This window comes from Xiphias gladius, chromosome 10 (genome assembly GCF_016859285.1).
Source record: "Xiphias gladius isolate SHS-SW01 ecotype Sanya breed wild chromosome 10, ASM1685928v1, whole genome shotgun sequence".
Lineage (NCBI taxonomy): Eukaryota > Metazoa > Chordata > Actinopteri > Istiophoriformes > Xiphiidae > Xiphias > Xiphias gladius.
Genome location: NC_053409.1, coordinates 5,144,045 through 5,161,153, shown reverse-complemented (window position 1 = coordinate 5,161,153; position 17,109 = coordinate 5,144,045). Strand labels below are relative to the sequence as shown.

General features: G+C 41.3%; 1 protein-coding gene across 4 annotated transcripts in view; it reads right to left on the bottom strand.

Annotated features, from left to right (window-relative positions):
• Window positions 1–17,109, bottom strand: part of daam2 (dishevelled associated activator of morphogenesis 2) — a 97,549-nt gene that overhangs the window by 63,115 nt on the left and 17,325 nt on the right. The window contains exon 2 of one of the 4 annotated variants that reach the window (XM_040136575.1): window positions 2,207–2,260. The exons of 2 other annotated variants lie outside the window; for them this stretch is intronic. The gene's annotated coding sequence lies outside the window, so the exon portion shown is untranslated. Of the gene's footprint in view, window positions 1–2,206; window positions 2,261–10,958; window positions 11,221–17,109 lie in introns of those variants that run through there. One more of the 4 variants, XM_040136574.1, reaches the window with a different exon arrangement.

The window sequence follows — 17,109 nt, the reverse complement described above, 5'->3', positions numbered from 1 at the left end:
ACACATATATTATGTACACACTGAAATAAAGTATATATTGTATATATATACCTATATGTATATATTATACAGGGAAATATAAGGAGGCAAGACCATTATTGACTATGTGCATGTGTAACCTTTATCATATCCTGTATGGTGGAGTCACTACACAAAAAACAACCCAAATGGACCATCTCCACTGCCATATCTGCCCTGGGAGCCCCTCTTAGCTCCCATCATTTCATCTCTCTCTCCCTCCCTCCCTCTCTCTGACTCACTATCGTCTTCCATTATTCCTCCCTTTCAGGGAGAAAGGAGAGGCATTCCCTCCAACCCCCCTCTGACAGTTACATCTGTCATTTTTCCTTGTCACTTCTTGCATCTCTTCCTATTATCATCATCCCCCATTTTCGACTCTTCTGTTCCTTCCTAATGTACGGTCATGGTTTCCCTGGACGAGACAATGTACTTTTTTTCTGTAAGTAAAAAAAAATGCACCTATCAACAACTTTAAAGCTCGTTAATTAACACATATTGTTTGCCCAACCCAAAAAAAAAACAAAAAAAAAACGTTTTTTGTACACAGTCCCTGACAAATAAATGTAATAAACTTAACTAAACTGTAACTGAACAGAAATGTAAAAATGACAAGTTTTACATTTAGGGTGATTGAAGTGCTAGAACTATTTCTTGACTGACAATAGGACAATAGCCTAGCATAGTGACTGTGCACAGCTTCCCGAAGTCATGTCATCATAGAGGGTGCCAGGTTTAGTGCAATCATGTATATAAAGAGAACAAATCCAAAACCTGTGCTCACCAGTCATATCTGGCAACTATGGTAGCACTATATCCTACACAGAGGTACTGGGCAGATGGATAAACTGTTGTTGGTCAAGAAAAAAAAAAAAACCAACAACATGTACCTCACCCTACAATAACAAGTTATTGTTTTTACATTTTGTTAATGTACACCTTAAAGAAAAAAGATACATTGTGTAAATGAGACTGCTTCAAAAGGTGCTGGTATAGCTTATTTTTGGCTGGACCGCAACAGCAGGGCCAGCCCTAAAAATGCAAATATTCATGACTGACTGAGTGAGTAATTGATTAAGTAACACCATTGGTCAGCTGAATGCCCGGTGCTTGTCGGCCGGCCAAGTGTTTGAGCCAGATTGGCCGTTGATGTTTCAAAACTAATTGGTGCAAATGGTTTCTACTGCATCATCAGGGGGACCTTTACAGGTAGCGCTGCTAATTTAGCACCTTTGTCGCTAGATTTACCGACTTTTCACACCCCTTTAGCGACTTTTCTTCACAAAAGCACCTAGCAACAAATCTAGCGACTTTTTGGAAAAACCTTAGCTACTTTCCAAGGAAGAGAGTTGTCACTATTGCCCCATGTGAGGTGGGGGTTTCCCTTTACAGGTACACCTCTCTCTAAAATCAAGATTTTAGCAGTGCAGAGCAGCAGCTTAGAGATGGCTTGGAAGTAACTGCTGGATAATATGTAGTTTCAGTGGGTGCATTTCAGTCACTATTTCATACTTGTTCCATTGTCTAAAAACAGAAACACAAAACATGTAAATGAGAACAGCTTCATTGGGAATTCGGCCTTATTAAAATACTGTATATGTAAGCTCAGACAGTTGGTGAGAAGCAACCAGATAAAGGGCAGTGCAGCCATGTACTAGGATTGGCCTAGTCTTGTTGGTCAGTGAATTTTTATCAGTGAGTTGTCACACATCCAACACTTATGACTTGGAAACCTGAACACGTCTGTTCTCTCTCTCTCACACACACACACACACACACACACACACACACACACACACAAACACCCTATTATTCCCTGCTCATCACTGGGAAACAGATGTATGTATAGTGTTATAAGTCCCAGGAAAAGGATCTATCACTGAAAGAGTGAAAGTTTGTGGACCTCTATAGGCTAGTGCTAATTAAAACCATCTGTGTGTGTCAAAATGGGACATGCAGGATGAGGTATGTAGACATTTTCCCACTGCTAACTGCTTATCATGACAGACAAGAATTTCTGCAAACATGCGATTAGTTAATTTCCTGCTTACATGCAATTGCAATAAACAAACCACACCGTGTGCACAGCCATATAGTCACATGTTCACACGCTTCAAAATTCCGACACACCCAGTTAAGATTCAAGGGAAAGCACATGCACACATGCAGTATTTTCATACTCACACACCAAGAGCCCTGAAGAAGAGAGAGGAGCCTGCTGGCTGCTCTGTGTTTGAAGGGTCTGGTGAGTAGCCGAGCCAGAAAGAGAGACAGAGAGATGAGAAGGATGCAAGGGAGGGAGGCAGGGATAAAAGGAGATTCTGCTGCCACTTCTCATTCAGCCCACTACCTCATTGCCTCATCCCCAGCAACGGGAAGTAGGTCAGTGGAGGAGGAGGAGGAAGGGGCAGCAGTGAGGAGAGATAGGCTGCTGCTGCTGCTGTTGCTGGTGCGTGTGTGTGTGTGTGCAGGCGAGAGACAGTAAAATAGAATAGAAGAATAGCATAGCAATGCACAGATCAGTCTCTCAAACATCTGTGCCTGCGTGATTTCAGCTCTCTCCCCAACATGTGCCACACAATTCAAATCAGTTTTATTTATATAGCGCCAAGTCATAACATACATTATCTGAAGGCACTTTACAGAGTAAGGTCAAAATCTAACAACATTATAGAGAGAAACCCAACAGTTCCCACCATGAGCAAGTACTTGGCAACAGTGAAGAGGAAAGCCTCCCTTTTTTAGCAGAACCTGACTCAGGGTGGGCAGCCATCTGGCTCCACTGGTTGTGTTGACAGAATGCTTTTAGTACCAAATACAAAATCAGATAGAAATCAAGCACCTTTTTTTTTTTCCCCGCATCCCTACTGAATACACATGGTTCCACCAAATCCAAGACAGGTGGATCATTCACCCACTGTCTTTCCTTTACTTTTTTATTTTGACCATTCCTGTCCATCTTTCTCCTCAAACTACGGCTACTGCAGTGTTATCCTGCATTAAAATGCATCTTGTACACCTTCTGCTTATTTATCCTGCCTTTTCTTCCCTCCTCCCCCCAGTACTTCTACCTGCCCTTTACTTCCACACTAAGAAAGTACTTTTGTCATCTTTGTAATACATAGATGGATGAATGGATTGTAGCTCTTTTTTCCCCAAATGGTGCAAGCTGGATAAAAAGAGGAAGAAAGAGGAAGTCAAGATGCTAGTGTAGGAAGAAAAACAAGAAGTTATAATAAAAATGGTAGAAACAAATAAGTAGAATTGGCAGCGGTGCTAGGTCATTGAGGATGGTACAGGCAGGCTTACATAAGCACCCGGCACCACATATGGGGGAGCAGTGCTATGCTGTCTTGGCCAGCTCTTGGCATGCAGCTGTTGAGGGTGAGCACACATCTGATTGTGCCAAAACCAGTGTCAGATGTCAACAAAGTACCAGGCAACTATAATACTTAAGATTTTAATCCTTGTTGATTTGGTAATACCTATGGATAGTGCATTTTACCTAGTAGGATTAAAAATGGGGTCTGATATAAAAAAAAAAATTGGAAGGATTTAATGAATTATTCCTATCTTTGAACACCCCATCATTTCTACTTGAGAGTTTGTAGATTTACACTTTTTCCTCCAAAATGATAAGGCACCCACAGCAAGTGAAAATCCCAACTTAAAAGTAAAATCCTAACTGTCTTTTGGACAAAAAAAGCTCCTGCACTGGCAAACATGAGCATCCCGTGTGCATTTACTGAAGTCTTGGTAAAGGATTTCTGGGTACTGAGGATCAAATGTTTGACAAAAGTCATCTGGAGATGCCAACATGCAGAATTAATTCACACCAAAAGGTTGTTGTAGCATATATCAGCATGTCCCCATATTTGTGGGTAGTCACGGTTGTTTACTGGTGTGTAAAAATTGCATGTGTCTTTTGATGTGGAAGTTAACTACTAACACTCACAAAAAAAACAGTCATTAATTTGACATGAAGTAGCTATTCAACCCAGCCACTGGACACATTGGAGCCATGCCACCAGTTGGATACTGTTGCCCCAGACATGCCCTCTCCAACACGCTTTACCCTCCCTTTCTACTGTCTGCCTTTCTGTCCAATGACTAATGGACCTAGCCTTCAATTCTTTTCCCTCCCTGCAAAGCCATTGGCTCCTAGCCAAATCACCTGTGACACTGAAAACTCATTCTCTCATGGATCCCATAGGATCTGTGGCCCACCCACAGTCATAAGTCTTCCTTGGGGAGGCCACGTACACATCATACATCTTATCCTGTTGGGGTCAGAGGACACACTGTGGTGCTAATCAGTTACATTATTGCAAAACACACACACACACACACACCGTTTTTGTTTGTTCTTTCTAACACTAATTAAAGTGATTTTATTAATGCATCACTTCCTCAGTTACAGGGGGTTTAGCACAATGGATGGTCAGCTTACAAGATTAATGTAAGGAAATAACTATATGTTGTTGATCTGAAACAACTGGCATGACCAATAGACTAGTTCAATCTATTATCAAATTAATAAAAACATGATAAATGCACTGTGCATTAGAAACACGCACAGTACAGTGCACCACACACACTGTGACATGCATTCCTAAGATATGACATCACCCATCTATTCCAGTGCAGGTCTCAGTGGTTAGCAGTGAGTTACAGCCTTAACTGCCAAATGGCCGGCAATGACAGCGGAGGTACTGCAATTACTTCACGGTACATTTGCATGTGATGCATTCCTGTGCTCATTCTTAAAGCACACATTCTGCTAGGGATTTCATGAGAACTCACCTGGCTCCCAACATGGCCAAGTCGCTTTCTTGTGCGGACCTGGACAATAGGCCAAAGGATTTGGTTTGGACAATTCTCCTGGGGCCTGAAAAGGTAGGCCAATGCAGAGAGGGATAGTTCTTTAAGCCTGTGCAATGTTAAATTTCCTCCCCTAGAACTGGAGTCCATGTGCATCTGATCTTCAGGGGAACATTTATTTTTAGCTATGAAAGCATGGTCACTCTCCAAATGGCCTTTTTAATTGGCATAGGAAACAAATTAAATGAGCAGGAAAAGGATGATTTTAGAAATAAAGTAAGATTCTTTTCAATATAAATTCTGGAAACAATATTATATGTAGTAAATGTCTGCTTATAAGTTATCAATGGGTAATAAAGATACGCAGTTACTGAAACCAAAGTCATGGGTAATGTGCTTGGGCTCCATCTGCAGACACTCCATGGGTTTAAGGTGATTACTGTTGAGGGCTGTCTGTGCTCTTACGCCTACGTGTATCTTCCAGGAAAAGAGCAAAAAAAACCCAGAATCAGAAGATCGGAAACCCACCCTTCCCTTCACAACTCCTTCCCTTTACCCCCCACTCTTTTTAACCATTCCTCTAAACCTCCCTTGTTCCTTTGCTTATGTTCTCCCTAAATCACTTCCTTGCTGTCCTGCTATCAGATATAGGGGAAGCTGCGAAGATGAAACAGCTAACTGCGTATTTACTATTGTAACCATGATGACAAACTTTAAGGAAGTTCTTATTTTACCCCAAACCACAATCTTTTCCTATAATAACCAAGTAGTTTTTGTTCCTAAATATAACCAAACTGTGACCATTCCATAAGATGTCTGTGAAGATCCAGGTCATGGTTATCCAAGAAGAGCTGAATCAAGGGAAACTGGAGTTGGTTGTAGATCTCGTTGTAGATCCAAGAGGATCTACAAGAGGCTTCTTCAGTTCAGAACTGAAGAAGCCTCTTGGATGAGAGGAAAAATGTCTTCAAGATCTACAACCCAGTCCAGTTGCCCTCAATCCAACTCTTCTTGGGCCGTTCCATAAGCCTAAACAAGTATTTACTATTGTAGCCATGATGACAAAGGACTGGTACACTGCCACCAGTAAACTCTGAGTGTTTTCTTTTACTGTAACCTTGGACACAAAAGGTCCAGTACATGTGCCACTGTGGGGCACTATTTTATTTTGCACTGTTGCAAGTCTTGTCAGTGGCACAACATGCACCAGGAAACCTCATAGTGAAATGATACTTTTGAAACTAAAATTACCGCCTTGTGGTTGTGTGCCTCTGCGACCAGTCAGGTTGCAGGAAGTATGGTCACAGTCTCCCTTTCTGTTGCTGTGTTATGGTGTTGGATAATGGTCAGAATCGTGATTTTGCATAACATTATGATGTCACATTGAAGTTGACCTTTCACTTTATGGATTTAATGTCATCACTTCGTCATTGTATCCTATCAGATATTTGTGTGAAAGTTTGTCATGATTGGTATGAATTCTTGAGTTATGGCCCAAATTCCAAGTTCTTCCTAGAGTCTAAGAGACAGACATGAGGACACAATGACCTTGACCTTTGAACTTTGATTCTTGAGTACAATGGCATTCCTGAGATATCGGACAGACAAATGGACGGAGGGACAACCGGAAAACATGGTTGTTGCTGCCACGGAGGCATAATAACATGAGAATGAACTTCATACACATTGAGTTTCAAAAGTGCTTTACGTTTCTAGTCACTGTATGTAACAAGCTTTAACAAAAGCAACAATGTTAAGGAGATGTGGCTGAGTTGGTTCCATTAGGCTGTCGTACAGTATAGTGCCAGCACTGTGCATAACATAAGGAAGAAATGAGTAAGTCAAAGAACCTCCATTTAAACTGACCACAACGACAATTATTATTAATTACTTTAATAGCTCATGGTTAATACTGTTGCTTAAATATTTCCAGACTGTCTCCAAGGCAAATGCAATCATATTTGGACAGAGGCATTTTTCATTTTCTTTTGTTTACAAACAGCTCTTTTCAGATAGTAAATGCAAGGATAGCGTAATTATATGCCCTAGGTTTGCACTGTGGTTGCTGATCTTGCACATGCTTCAGGAAAAATGGCGAAGGTTGTTGAATGCTTTTCATATATGTTTACTATCCATTGTTCTTCCATCACTGTGGACTCAATTGCTACAAAATACTTAATTCTAGATAGACAGTTCAAACTGTCTAAATGTCCATATTGTGTAATTTCTTCCCGATTCATCCATTTTGTTTAAATAACCATGAGAAGCCAGATCTCTACCAGCTATACATGGCAGTCTCTCAATCTCACATCATAAACTTTTAAACTGTCAACTCATTCACAGCCAACATTTGAGAATTCTTAGAAGTCTTTCTGACCTATAGCTTTATTCAAAACAAATTTATAAGCACTATAGGTTTTAATGGGGCCATGAGGCCCATAAAGAGGAAATGCCTCGACTAAACCACTCGAAAAAGAGGAGGGGGTAGATGTTTCCGATCCTCCAGGGGTGTCATTAATAGCTATTTTATTTAGTTTGATTCATTAAAAAAAGCCATTTCCTGATGTGAGGAACGTTCATAATGGCACAGACCATATGAAGTACAAGGGACTTGTTACAACTGTGCTTATAAATTGACTTTTTTGCTTCGATCAACACAAATGTAGCAGGTCCATACAGCAGTGTAAGCCCCCGACTACCAATCCATGCACAATTGCAGTTTGAAGCAAACTATTATAAACATGTTAAACCCCTTCATACAAGCCACGAACCACAGGCATGAGTTGCATGAAAAAAGGTTGAAATAAGAACCCTTGCAGAAGCAGACGACTTGGGTGAAGCTAACAAGGGGTTAGTACAAGTTTGCAGACAAACATTTTGGAAGCGTGACAGGGTAAAAAGCTCTTTTTGTGGGACACTCTCCTAATGCTTTTTTAAAAGTGTATTTCTGTTCCACTCACTTAACATATTTTTTTTCTCAAGGCTTCAGCATACATAGTAGCTGTATTCAAATGGTCATCCACATGCTGCACAGGGAAAGTCCACCAGTTGCTGCATGGGACTTTAACAATAAAGATGTTAAAATTGGCTCAGGTAGGAGGTTGTATCAAGTGGGCGACTAACATCAGAAGCACACACACTCAGCTGACCCATTTTCAACTGTACAAAAGGAGAATCTCCATGAGTCACATCTCTGTTAATCAAAGGGCCCAAACATTCCTACATATTGACAGGGCTCGGAATGAAATCCAATACATACATCCCTTTCCCTCGAACCCCAAAACACTTTTCTGCCGTTTCAAATCGTTTTTTTAATTTCATATGTGAGGGTCGCGCCAGAGTCACGAGCTCCCAGTCTAACTAAAAACATGCTATAATATGTGTGGAAAGATTTTTTGGCACGAATACAAACTCAGAGCCGGTTACGATGACTCCCAAGAGGGAAGGGATGCTGGACTTTTCAGAGACTCCACGTTCTTCAAACGCCATAGAATCTTTTTTTTTTTTTTTTGAGGGAATAAACCAATTTCATCAGTACAGTGCACTCATCTAACTCGAACTTTCAAATGAAACAAAAACACTGACTCACCACTATTCACCAATTAGTTTCCATACACACTTATGCTAACATTCACTGTTTAGCTCAGCAGTTCTCAGTAGACATGTTTGTCAGCTTGCCATTGTTTGACTTCACATGCTTTGCACCAAGGTTTGAATATGTCTATCAATGTCAGCAAGTGGTTTGGGGCACTCCATATTGTGCATTGTTAAGCTATTAATCTTGCCTGGATGAGAGGTCAACAGCTGCACCATAGAGGACAGAGGGCTTCTGGGTAATGTCTGGAATGCTCTTCTGGGATAGTTATAACAACACAGATAGGGACAGCCCTGTGAAATGACCAGCAAATTTTTTTTTTTAAATAGCCTGCAGTGGTACTGCACTGAACTGAGGCACTGTAAAAAGAAGATATGCTTACACATCTTAAGCCCAGAAAGTGTGTCACTGGCACAAATACAATAGTGCCATTTGACACACATTCAGTGTGGGGACTTCCAGTGAAGGGGTGAGAGGAACAGCAGCCTCTCTCCTAAAAGAGTTTTGTCCCTCAGACACTAACTACTCTACTGTAAATATTACATGATTATAATCCCATCAAAATGATCAGATAGTGAATTTAAGCAGCTTTACAGATCTCATCTCTTTCTCGCTCTATCCCTATCCTAATGAGCAGGCCGTTGAGCTACCAGTCAGCAGCAGGGCTGAAGCGATAAAAGGCCAACCGTCACTCAGTAACTCTCCCTAGCACTCCCTCTAATCCTGAGAGAGCAGTTCATGCATCCGTAATGGTCGATAAAATATAAAAAGCCCTGAGAGCGCTTTCGGCAGCAGAGGGTGTGTATGTAGGTTATTTGTGAGTCCTCAACTTTTGTAAATGCCCTCCCAACACACTGAATCTTTTAGCAATGTCACTCTGCTTGACCCCTGGCACACGTGAATGTTTGAGGATTTCCAGCAGACTGGGGAGTAAGCCTTTAATGTGGTGGAAATGGATACTATCTTGTTCACAATGCAAAAAGACATCAAAGAAAATAAGTGGACCTATAACTGTATAAATGAGTTTTGCCTCTGGTTCATCAACCTTCAAACACTAGCCATTGAAAGGAATGAATTACTTCGAATCTTGCTGAAATAATGTTTGTCTTATGCCTTTTCATATCAGTACTATCTCCAATATCAGCTATTTAAAAGCCCAGCCTGTAGAAAAAAATTATTCACAAACACTGAGGTATCTGTTCGGAAAGTTTTCCATCCATAAACACTGGACCCTAAGTAGGCACCCCTAACCAATTTCACAGGTGGAAATTTGGAGAGCTGGTGCTTGAACTTTCACCACTGTGATTTCGACACACGCAAAGGACTTATAGTTCAGATGACAGCCTCTCAACCAGAATAGGCAATGCTTCCACACGGAAAAGGAGACTACACGGCTTCTAGGCTTCCTCTTCAATTGAGGAAGCCTGGGAGATTAGTACAGGGTGTTTATCTTGGTCCGAGCTGCCATGGAGTATTTGGCTTCCCTTAAGGGAAATGTGGTAGGTCTATTTCAAAATAAAGAAAAAAAAGAAAAAGAAAATAGCGATACCAATATCCCAAGCAAAAGCAGGCTTTATTTAGAGGTAAGTGGAAGTCTGCTTCCCCAGTTCCATATTGGGTTGACTTGTTGCTGGGAGGAAATGTACATCATATATGGAATGTCTGGCTTCCAGGCCACTACTTACACCAAAAGGCTGATTGTGTCATTGATGAACATATGTGATCAGCCCATGACCAGGATCCAAAACAGTCCTGAACCCATTACATACAACGCTGTACCATCCTCCTTCAATACTTGAAATGCCAAACATTTTCTTTATGTTAAGTCCTAGACATTAGAAGTTTTTTGGATTAAACCAAATGTAGATATAAATCTCTTCTCACTCATTCCTCCAGCCCTCAATAATGCTGAGCCCCAATCCATCCTTGAAATCATGCAACATATTCCAAAGAAAATGAAACTCCAAACAATGTCGGCTAAAAGTGAATTCAAGACTGCCAGCAATATGCAAAAAACCTTGCTCATATAATGAACCAGCACACTTAGGGGTAAAGCAAGGCATGCCGTCAACAACACTGGAGAAAAAGCCGAAATGTAATGACTACACACATTTCACAATCCAGTTTTGGTGCTGTTTATGACCTATAAAGCCATTGTAGAAAAAATAATAATAATAAAAAATACAGTAAAATACTGCCCCCCCCCCAATTACAACAACACAAAAAATGTGGAAACTTTATCATCTTAGTGGGATTAGTAGCCTTCGTTGCCCAGCAGCTCCTTTCTTGCTCAGCTTTCTACTAAACCTACTGAGTAATGTTTATTTTAATGGCTTCAGTAGTCTGTGTTTTCCTGGCTGGACTGAGCAAGAGGATGCAGTAAATGGTAAACTGGCATTACACTTAAACATCTGTAGCCTGTCATGTGTGTAATGTCCTACTAGGTAAACAGCACTACCGTGTAGCTATTACTTACAGGAAGGGTTACGGGTATCAGTGTCAAGATCGAATATCTCCTACTTACCCACTTCAAACGGGCTGCCCTGAGAGATAGATTGTCATTGTGTCACGTCACTAGCAACGGAAAAAAAAAGATTTTCTCAATAAAGCATGGTTAGAAGAAAATTTTAAAGCATTCCTACATCCTTTGGCTTTAAACCTCTCGTTTGGCCATTTGGAGGCTGTGTTTCATGGCCAAACTCCATGAAACACAACTCCGACGATGTGTCCCGGCTGAAGCTACTGCGTTTTGTCTGCTTCCCCTCTCTGAGCTTCTGAGCTGAGCTCTGGATTTCAGCTGACTGCGCTGGGAGCTGAGCTGTTGACATTGTCCCTGCTCTTTCTCCCCCTCCCTCTTTTGCTTTCTCTCCCTCTCTGGTGTTCTGTCTTTGGATCACTCGCCTCCCCTCCCCTTCTGAATTCCAGCTCCATTGTATGACAGCATCCATGTGGATGTCAACAAGAAGATGATGGATTTTCTATGAATACACATGCATGTATGTACAGTATGTATGTGTGTATGTGCCTCTGCCCGCAGTGTGAGGCCAAGGAAGAGGGCAAGATTAAGGGAAATGACCCTTTGCAGCCTGTGCCTCCCCGCCCTACCAGCAATCCCAACTCCACCCAATACCTTGCCTCACTGGGCAGACAAAAAAAAAAAAAAAAATGCTGTGGAAGGGGGGGGATATCAGACACAACGCCCAAAGGAAACCCCTTTTCCTGTCATGTCTTCTCTTTGCCAATACATGCATAAAAGCACACACGCCCATGCAAGCGCGCGCACACACACACACACACACACACGCCAAATACGTGATTAGGATTTACCCCTCTGTCACACACAGGAAAAGGATTTCCCTAAAGTCCAATCAGTTTTCATTGAGAAGTAGTTGAGACGGGATGCTTGATTGTAAAAAGATCTTTTGGCTTTGTCAAGTTCACACCATTAGCTCAGCCATATGAAGTGTGTGTGTGTGTGTGTGTGTGTGTGTGTGTGTGTGTGTGTTGTTGGTCAGCTGGAAGGCAACACCACAGGTTCTGTGAAGTGGAGTTCAAGTATGTTACTATGATATAATGAGGGGTCTGGAAGGGCAAACATTAGCATCAAAATGTCAAGATTCCCACTGTACTGACCTGGACACAATTACACGCCTGAAAAACAGCTGGAAAAAAAAAAAAACACCGCTTAAAAGAAATGAACCTATTTAGCACATTTCTTAGCACCACAACATCAAGGTTGGGGAACAAACAATTTCATTTTGAATTTAAGCACCTGCAGCTAATCACCTCAGTCAGCGTGTGTGGAAGAATGTCTACGTGTCAGTCATCTGGACCTTAAAACGTCACTGACAACCTCTTGACCCAAAGCTGACTGATCAATACAAATTTTCTGACATTTGAAGAGGCAGCGCATTTTTACCTTTACTGCCGAACACTTTGAAGACAAGGGTCGAATGTGAATTGACTTCATACTGAGTGATCTTATCTGTCTCTAGACTGCTTGTCTGCTGCACAGGTTGGCTGAGGTGACGGCTTGTCTGCTGGTGATTGCTGATCAATGGTAGATTATTGATTCCAGCCTTGCTTGTATAATGTGCATATGAGGTAGATAAAAAGAGCTGCTGACCTGATTTTGAAGAATTGGAACCTGAATGGCAATATTAAAACACCTTATGTATCAGAATATAGTTAAATGCAGAAGTTTCATCTTACTTTGTTTGTTCATCTGTTTGACCTTGGGCAAAACTGACACATTTTGACCCCATGAACCTGTACTTTAAATATGTTTCGGGCAATCAATAGATGCAAAAAAAAAAAAGTACATTTACATTTTACAGTTGGTCTGCAATAAAAAACAGCTCCATAAAAATACCAGTGCACATTAATCAAAAAGAAAAATCTGTCACATAGCCTATAAAGGAGGACCCAAATGCATACGATAGCCACCATCCATTCTTTGTGAAACTGGCATTTAAATTCACACACACGCAAACTGGAGCCATTGATATCCCAAAGAGTGGAGAAAGGGGTAGTCATAGTACTATCTGTCATCCTTCTCTAGGGAAAGAAGGCAGATGACACCAAGTTGCTGGTGGTAATGCCTGGATGCATTCCTGAGGGAGCCCTGAGGACACATTCATTAGCCTGGCTCTTAGACAGAACCAGCTTATCTCCATGACGCCCACTTCCCGTACCATGTCTTTCTTTCTCTTTCTGTGCAGCATCAACAGTAAGGTTTGCATCACTTCTACTCTCTCTCTCTCTCTCTCTCTCTCTCTAGGGTAATATCTCCATCCCCAAAACAAGGGAAGAAGCGCTGAGGAATGAGCTAAGCTAAAGCTCCAGTGTAGTAAAGTGCTCTTCAGCTCCCTCTGTATCTTCTATCATAACTTGGTTAATTGACACAAACTGAGACCTGCTTTTGACAACAATCATGCGTCCTTAAAAAAGAGGAAAAAAGAATAGGCCATTCTCTTCTCGTTTTCTTTTTTAGAGGTTGTGTTTGTTTTCACGTCTTCGACAACATGCATTTTTGCAGAAAGAAAGACAAAAAGAGTTTACAGACTCATCTGAAACTCCACATTGTCACTCTGTGTGCCATGAAGATGACTGCAGATCGTGGCCTTAACAGACTTGGGTTTCGGTGCACTTGCACTGCCCCGCCCCTGGGTAATTCTTTTAAACACAAGTGAGGTTGGTAGTTACCTACAGTATATCACACTGGATGACAAATGTCATGACTGATAAACCAGCTGCAGAGTATGTTGAGTGAGACTGAGACTTCAGGTAGGGTGCTTTCCTCTTCGCAGATCTGTGCGTGATTAATTGGCACGTAACACCAGACAACCTGCCAGTAACCTGTCAATCAGCTGGGTGAAGCTTACTGAGCTGCTCTCCAAACCCTCCTTTAACCACTGAGGAGGTGGATGAAAGAGTCCATTGAACATTCCACGCAGCAATCTTTCGTAAACAAAAATTCACCAGCACAGTAACAAGTGCAGGAACAATTACCGTCTGGCTAAAAAGTGCTAAATTTAGTCACGGGGAGCAGTAAATAGGTACTTGGCACATGGTGTGGAGTTGGACAAAAGGTGAACGGAATATTGGACAAGAAGAAGTGGGTCAACCAAGGTGGTCTCCTTCAAGCTCATAAACCACACTTTCTCCTTCAGAGTTCTCATATGCAGAGGCAGTCAACTTGATAACAGGCGAAGACACAGCTGGACGAGAAGCTGTAAAGAAGTGTTTAAAACTGCAGATACTGGCATCTGAAGCAGTTTTTCCAGGGTTGGCGTGGCAAGTCCTCCTCCAAACTGGCAGATGCCAGAGCTAACATGGCAAACAGTCATGTTTTACGATGTGTTGTTCCATAATGCATTATTTAGGGTTTCTTTTGACCAGGCAGCTCTCATTTAAGTTTTTTTTGTTTAAGTAAGGAATTCCTTGTGAAAGCACTTTACACACAACCATTCCTTTCACGCCCGCACAAAGATAAATTGCCACTGAAAAAAATACCGCCACTGTCCAAAGCCTGAACTCATGACACCATAAACATGTGGGGATATTTTTGTACATGGTGTAATTGTATGTTAACTATAAATAGTGAGAGCGGAACACTATACTATGCATCTTTCTAAAAGCCTGCAGCAGAAAAGTAACTTAATTACAGTAAAGCCATAAACCATAAATCAAATTTTTGTCTCTATGTTCTTATGGTGACATTCTTTCCTGTCTTTGTTATTTACATACCTCCTGTATAAATTCTTACTTGCTACTCCTAGGATGCACTTAACTCTTTATTTTCTTCCATTACAAATATGAGACTATCAACTGCTTTTTCAATCTTAACTGAGAGTAAAATGTTTCAACAGGATTACCTTTTTTTTTTTTTTTTTCTTTTACTGAGTATTGAGTGCTTTTGGGTTGTTTTGCAAAAGTACTGGGCATCTGAATGGCTCTTTTGTCCCAGAGGCAGACTGGGCAGGGTCAGAGGTCATCCAACTGCCTGCTCCCGCCATACCTCTGCTGTCTGACTGGGTATGTGCCAGCTAAATGCTGCCATGTATGGACAATTGTCCAGCTTTCCATTGACTGACTCGTGACAGCTTCATCATGTTAACCAATAATGTAACGCCCTGATCTTTGGGTATGAAGGCCATCACTATTAGACTTTGAATAATGTCTGAATAATTTCATCTCGTAGAGCAACCGTGTTGAAATGCAGTGATGCACAATTTTACCATGATAGCAGACACCCTAAGATTTTAGAAATATGAAATGCAAAGTACAAAGGGCCCAGAAGAAAACCATACTTTCCTTATAATACATCACTTCTCAGCTCTTCTTTGGCCACAATGAGTTCAGGTGTATAAACTGTAAATGGGAGAATATAGACTGACAGATAATACTAATAGTTTTACCACCAGTCTTTTTTCCTGAGAGAAAATGACCTCTCTTTTTCCAAGTGCTCCGATTCAAAAGCAAGGGTTATATATTCCAGTTGTTATTATACTGATGACATGGGAAGTGTAACCTCAGCTGTATGACTGACATTACAATTTATCACCATTTCTATCCCACCATTCAAAAGAAACTGTTCAAAAGTACCTATCTTTTCAGGATAGACTTTTCAGAATGAGTTCCTCCTTTGCTGAACAGAGACTGAACCAAAAATTAGATCCATCAGAGTTTTTCCAGGTGTAAGAACGTACCTTCTTAAAATCCATTCAAAACATATATATAAATCAAGCTTTTACATCCCTCAAAAGCATTGCACATGGCCATGTATGGTGGAGCATGTCTGGGAAGTGTGATTGAAAAGTTTAGTCCAATTCTAAACAGTGCAGTTGCAAGGGATACCCCCCACTCATGGCTGTCACAGTATCACCATAAAAACATCTGGGAGTGATCTGTTATGCTAAAGGAGGCCCCCTGTGAACAGGTGTGTGTCTGCATCCATGGCCTTATGGCCTTTTTTCTTGACCCTTGACCTCTTGTTAAGGGTGGGGAACTCTTCGAACCCAGTGGCACCATTGGACACAGACAGTGCTGTCTGAACGGCCAAGGTCATGTTACCTTAGACTAAGGGTGGTCAGGGTATTTGTTGTTCACTACTGCAGAAGTTGCAGTTAAGAGCTTCAAACAAACACGCACCCCAAATTTTAATTAGCTAATGATAGGCCGTGGCCAAGGAGCTATGATAATTAGCTGATGTCATAATGTGCAGAAATAAGCAAAGTAAACAAAACACAGTTCTAATTATGCATTTCTATAACACTGTGACAGCAAAGGCAACAACCCCCCCAAAAAAAAAAAAAAAAAAAAAAACTTCTATCCTCTCTCAAAAGATTTTATCACAAACCAGAGGAAGTGGAATGCCTAAAAATAGGCCACCAATTTTGCTCTCAAACCCTTTGGTCTGGCTTGACCATAATGGGTCCAACCAACCCAGCTAAAGCCACGGTTTACTCTGAGCTACACTGCTGAAAATAAATCCCAACTGCCATTTTTGACAATTTTTTCTTAATCCCTCTCTTTCTCCTTCTTGGTAGATGTAATGCTTGGAATGATGTTCTAGCTGGGTGTTGCACTGTACTGCACTGAAACTATCTTATAAGCTCTCCAGAGATTACGGAATAATAACAAACACTTCCTGTTTATCTCTACAGTAGGTCAGAACAGTCTGTCCTGAGCTGCTGTTCATTCCAACACGAATCCAGTGGCTATCACGTCTTAATGTTGTAGGAAACATGCACCATTTCCAATAGTGAAAGGGAAAAACAGCTAATTTAACAGTAACATCCCCAAATCATTTCCAAAAAAATAAGACCTTTAGCCACATCCATGGATCGATCACAGTCCTCCCAAAAACAATTGCAGCAAATATGAAGGATTTCTCCCATGCAACATATTAGAAAATTTGCCAGGCCAAATAACCATTGACCTTTGAACCAACAGCATCACTCAAGCACACGTTCCTCGTGTTCCAACTAACCACACAGAGAGGCTGTCTGTCCAGCTGCCGCTTATTTGGTGGGAAGAGTCAGACATGCTATTACACTGATTTACTATCCCCCTAAGTTAAGTAGCCCTTTGCCGCATCCTGTTTCCCAGCTGAGAGGAGGCTCCCTAAGAATTATTCTGCGGTGGATTGTCACATGGATTATGCTGTTGTC